We start from the raw sequence: 6,332 nt of genomic DNA on the forward strand, positions 1-6,332 counted from the left end.
GCCGGGGAGGCAATATTACTAGATTAATTTTAATTTTTATGTTTAATAGGATAGTTAGGAAATTTTTAAATTATAGATACAATTTTATTTTATCATATTTTTATTAATTTACGTTTACTAACTTCTTTCTTCTCTGATCTCAGTATATGCCTCAGAGGAGAGGAACACATAAAGATGCCTTTATGTGAAACCACCAGGACGGATAACTTCGAGGTATAATCAAACAAGTCACATATGGTGACGCAAATAATGAAAATAATGCAAGAAATATTTGAAGCATTGCCTCCAAAGAAAGAGGACGTGTTTGATGTTCACAATTTGGATCATGAAAACCCTAGTACTATCGATAACCATGATGGGATCACGATGAAATTCAACCTGAGCCTGTAACTGAAGATCATGGGGATAAGTTGAACATAGTTGAAATAGTCTCTGATCCAGTTGACATAACAACAGATTTAACTGTAAAGGTAAATTTGGAAAATGAACTAACCACTAACATGAAGCTTAAACTAATATTGAATAAAAATGTAGAAGAACCAATACACTTTTTGGCCATAACAGAGAAGGTGCCAATTGAAGAGGTTGAGGAGTTCTATTTATTCTCATTCGAAAATGACAGCAAGGCACGAGCAACCAAAGCCTCACACAATAGGGAGGGGAGGAAGCTCGAGGCAATAATACCCCAGAAAATAATTTGGGGTTGGCTCAGATTTGATACTAAATGGCTTACAATGTGGATATCACGTTGGTCAAAAATAAGGCAAAATCATTAGAATCGACCAAAGTGGCTGGTTCATATGCATTGATAGGAAAACAAATGTCGAATCAAGGTGTCGAGAACTAGCTGGAGGTCCTTCTATGGCGACGACACAGATTGCCCCAGTTTTTAAAGAACTTCAGTTTCTTGTTTTAAATTTTGTTTTGTTACTTTTATTAACTTTAGTATATATTTTATTTTATTTATTAATTTACTTTCTTTATATTACATTGCATATTTCACATTTCTTGTCATAATATTTTATTGTAGGTACTTTTTGTCCACTTGGAGCAAATGAATCTTGATATCAATACAACGACAAGGATTCAGCCTTATCAGAAAAGTTTTCTTGTTTGCGCCTTAATCAATTTACAGTAAGGGTAATGTATGCTCTAAAGTGTGGGGGAAATACATCAAGGTTCATTTATATTAGGATTTAATTTTCTTCAAACTGCTTAAAAGTAGGATATGTATGCTCCGAGCACTTTGAAATTCAAGAGAGAGGCCGAAAAATAGTTGTGTCGCAAGACAGAACCTTCGTGACGCAACACCAAAAATGGATTCAAGAAAATGGGCACGAATTCCCTGGGTTGCGACATCACTACAATGTTCTGCAGGGTCAACCTGACCCATCGCACAACTCGACTGATCAAACCCTATTTTACCCTGGTTTTAACCTTAAATAACCTATTTTTGAACCTACAAACACCCTCTATTAACTCTTAAAATCTTTTAAAATCTTTTAATCCTCTCTAAACCTCTCAACAAAAATCCCCAAATCCTTTAAACCATAATCCCTTTCCCTTTTCTATTTTTGATGCTTCAATTCCCTCTTTTTCTTTGTTTTTCAGTGCATGCTAAATATCAAACATCACAAAGGGAAGTTTCAACAATCTTTAGAGAGAGACAACAAGACCTTAAAGTCAAGGTTAAGAGTTCCTATCTTGTTTTTACTGTTCCATTTGATTATTGCTTGATTTTTATTAGTTAGTCTAGCTATAAAAACGTTGAATATACCTCCTAAGAAACTTAGAAGCACTAATGTACAAGAGAAACCATTGGTTTTGAATTCTCAAAAATTTCAAAATCCTAATGTCGAAAAATATTTCATTGAATTACAACGAAAAACATTTATTCAGGAACGAGGATTTGAACCATTGACGGTTCTTTGAAAAGACATCGGCTCATTAGTCTGGTACCATAGGTGGGAGCGTTTTTGCATAATTCCAAAAGGGAATGTTGTTATCCCACTCATCTAAGAATTTTTTACTACCTTTAAGGACGAGGAAACTCGCAATCATACGGTGCCATATGGGAAACAATAATGGTAAGGGGTAAAAATGTGCCATTCACCCCAAGGGAAATTTGTGAGTATTAAGATGTCCCATATCATGAAACTGATTTCTTGACAAACAATGATTTGATAAACTTTTATAAAATAGACATTGATTACATTATAAAATATTTAATTGAAAATAAAGGTGAGTGGAAACACCGACCAAATACTGGACTCCTGACAAGCTTTAATAAAGATATTATGTTCCCAATAGCTAAAATGTGGATGCAGTTTATTTGCACTAGAATTACACCTGCTCTTAATGTTTCTAATGTCAATACGTTATGAGCTATTTTGTTATATGAAATTTTAAATAAAAAATAGATATGCATCGGGGAATGAATCCATCAAAGTATGAAGCGCTGTGTTAGTGGTAAGAAGGTCGAGATTTTCTTTTCCCATCTTGTGAGGACACTGTGTAAAAATGCAGAGGCTCCAATGGAAGAGAACGAGTAGTTCGTGCACCCAACAAAAAACTTAATAGGTGATTTTATATACCCTCAGTATGTAAAACTCAACCGAAAGCAGATTATAGATTGAAACCAGATGAGAAACGAAAAGATGGACGTTCTTGCTTTACTCAAAAGAAAAGGAAAATCGAAACCTAAAAAAATAGGTGAGAGTTACGAAGAAAAAATAGATGGAATGATACGATGAATACAAGAAATAGGCCCAGTACTTCAAGAATTTACGCGGCAAAACAATATGAGAGCTCCTAATTACCCGCCAGACATGTTTGGCTCGATACAAACCCATCATAGAGAGGAAGAGAAAGGGAGCGATAAAGGAGAAGATAGTGAGAAGGAAAGAGAAAAAGCAGGAGATGAGGAGATGGGTTATAAGGATGAGGAGGATGATTAAATGTTTTAATTTTTAATGTTTAATTTGGAACTATATTACATTTTGAATTTTTTTTAAGGGTAGGATTAATAGTAGATATTTTTTGTTCTGTTTTCTACTTCAAGTTTTCTGTGTAGGAATCTTGCATGTTAGAAGCATGACATTTTCAAGTTAACAACGAAAAATGGAATGGAGCACATACCATTAGATTACAGAACTATCACGATCAATCGGGTAACTTATTTCCTTATCTTTTTAGGGCTACACATTGAGGACAATGTGTTATCTAAAGTGTGGGAGGAATCTTGCATGTTAGAAGCATGTCATTTTTCAAGTTAACAACGAAAAATGGAATGGAGCACTCACCATTAGATTACAGAACTATCACGATCAATCGGGTAACTTCTTTCCTTATCTTTTTAGGGCTACACATTAAGGACAATGTGTTATCTAAAGTGTGAGAGGAATCTTTCATGTTAGAAGCATGACATTTTTCAAGTTAACAACAAAAAATGGAATGGAGGACTCACCATTAGATTACAGAACTATCACGATCAATCGGGTAACTTCTTTTCTTATCTTTTTAGGGTTACATGTTGAGGACAATGTGTTATCTAAAGTGTGGGAGGGTAACATAGGAAATTTGTTTTTAATTTTTATGCTTTCCTTTTATTTTTTATTTTCAAATGTGTGCTTGAGCTTGTAAAAATACAAGTGATTGGTTACGAGCATGTATATAGGTTTATTGTGTTTTCTATAAATTTGGCATGATAGTAAATGATTTTAATTTTTTTATTATTAAACTACTAAGTTCTATTTATTACACTGTAAATAGGTATTGATTGAATATACCAAATGATGTAGAGAATACAGAGAAACGAGCATGCTAATATGTATGATAAATAATGAATTTGTGATTGTTTGATTGATTAAATTTATGAATATTAAAAGACCTAGGGATGATCTAATGCATTGTTTGGTATACACCCAGAGCTAAAAAACTACCCCTGTTTATTAATCTTTAGTACTTATTTGAGCCAAAAACACACTTCTTGAAGAACCTTCATGCAAAACTCGAGCCAAAAAAGTTAATTTTTATATTGCCTTTTTCTTTGGTCCTGAACTGCACTACTATAAACGTCTAGCCATATGTATTGATTGTTAAGTAGATACATCATGACAGATTTTGTTAAAACAGAGTAAAATAGGAAGAATCAGTGTGATATAGTAATTATAAATTAGCCAATATGTGCAAGAAAAAAGAAAAAATCAGAAAGAATAGCCAAAACAAGTAGAAAAAGTACGTGAAAAACAAAAGCATTGTAAGTGAGATGTATGAAAAAGATCAAAAAGTGACAAATTCACAAAAGTAAAAAAAACTCAGTCATTTATGCACAAAAACTCGTGAGCTAGTCGTAATTGCTATATTATGTTGTGACTTACTATGTGGAGAAATAAGGAAGGTGAGAGAAGGAAAAATAAGAGTGTGAGTAGGCAAGGGTTGCTAAGGGGGAACAATAGGGAACAATATGATGTGTCAAACTATTTTTGTACTTGAAACTATTTTAATGCTTCTTGTTCTTGAATTTCATACCTACCCTAAGCCTCAGAACGTTATAACCTGAAAAGCCTTATGTGACTTAGATAGACTTATTCATGAATTAACATCATATTAAGTAATTGCATTTACGACTTTTTGTATTCTACTAGAATAATCAAATTACCTGTATGATTTATTGATGAATGCATATATTTGAAATCCTTAATACATGAAAATATCTAGTATTGTGCTCAAACACTAATATTTGTATCACACTTGCTCAATGGGCATATTTTACTTTTTAATTTTATTTTTCTTTGCTTGAGAACAATCAATGATCTATCGCAATTCGGTGTCGCAAATTAAAGTAGTTTTCATACTTTATGAATAATTTTAGTATGTTTTAGTTATACTTTCTTAGTTTAGTTTAAATTCAATAAAAAGTGTATTTTGAGTCTTTTATTGACCTTTGAGGCCGAGTGAGGCCTAAAGGCAAGCTAACATACTTAGTAAATGTGCAAGAGATCGTTCAAGGGCTTAGAAACTCAATACTGATTGTTGTGTTACAACATAGGAAGTTTGATTTCTTAATATAAGGAGCAAAATGCTAGAATTGTTATACTGCCTTTAGTGTCGTACACAACTAAGGGATGTCGCAACACACTCTTGAAGCTACCCCTGAACCATGCATACTACCTTCAATATCACGACACAAGGATTAGGTTGTCGCAACACCGGTCCTGTAAGAGAATAATTACAAGTCAGGGGCATTTTAGTCTGTATAATGGAAATTAAATACGAGGACGTTAGCTGATCTAGGGTTGAGGATGACAGCTACCCTAATTCTATAAATAGGCTCATTTAGCACTTGTGGAGGATGGTTTTTCCATACTTTAAGTTTTCTTTGTAATTTTAGATTTCAATTTTTATTTTTTTAGGCTTTAGTTTTATTTTTAATTCTTTTCTTTTTGTGTTCTTCAGAGAACATGGTTTGTAAACACGATCAAACATTAGTGGATTTTTTGAACTCTACTCTTGATTTGTTATTTATGTTTATCCTTATATTCAAGTTTATTATGTTCATGAGATCCATGAAGAACTAATCCTCTTATGGAAGATTAGCAAGTGGAGGCGTGATTAACTGATTATTATGTAGGGTTTTCTTAGCGGATCAGCTGTTTGTGAGTGGAAGAACTTAAACCTTAGGCTTGACGACCCTAGGAAGTCTAAATCCAAAAATCTTTGTTTTATATTTTATCATAATATAATTTGTTTAAAATACTAATTAGATCTATTTGCATTTATGTTAGAATTAACTTAGTAATTCGCCTCCCTTGGGTATGTTCCTCGGAGTACTTACCTACTTTGTTTTAAAAACTATATTACAACCTAATCCGTATACTTGTGGACACTACCTCGATTTCATATCTTTTAGTTACAATATTCAAACTTTGGACGTTAGTACGTCCAGAGACAATCAGTAGGCTGTAAATCCAGTTTAAGTTCTCCTTGCTCAATTATTTTATTTTCAGTTGCATCTCATTTCCAAATTCTTCCTTCATCGAACTTCACATCTCTGCTTATAATTAGTTTCTTGGAGAAAGGATTATAAACCATATAAACCTTCTTGACACAACTATATCCCATAAAAATCCTAGACTATGATCTTCTGTTAAGCGTACCTATCTTCTCCACCGGTACATGAAAAAAACAAGTGCAACCAAACACTCTTAGGTGAGAAACCGAAGGTCTGAACCTAAACCAAGCCTTAAATAGAGTCTTCCCTTCAACAGCTTTAGTTGACATTCTATTCAGCAAGTAAACTGCATTGTTTACTATTTCTGCCTAAAAATCAT

Source organism: Gossypium hirsutum, chromosome D08 (genome assembly GCF_007990345.1).
Source record: "Gossypium hirsutum isolate 1008001.06 chromosome D08, Gossypium_hirsutum_v2.1, whole genome shotgun sequence".
In the NCBI taxonomy this organism is placed as follows: Eukaryota; Viridiplantae; Streptophyta; class Magnoliopsida; order Malvales; family Malvaceae; genus Gossypium; species Gossypium hirsutum.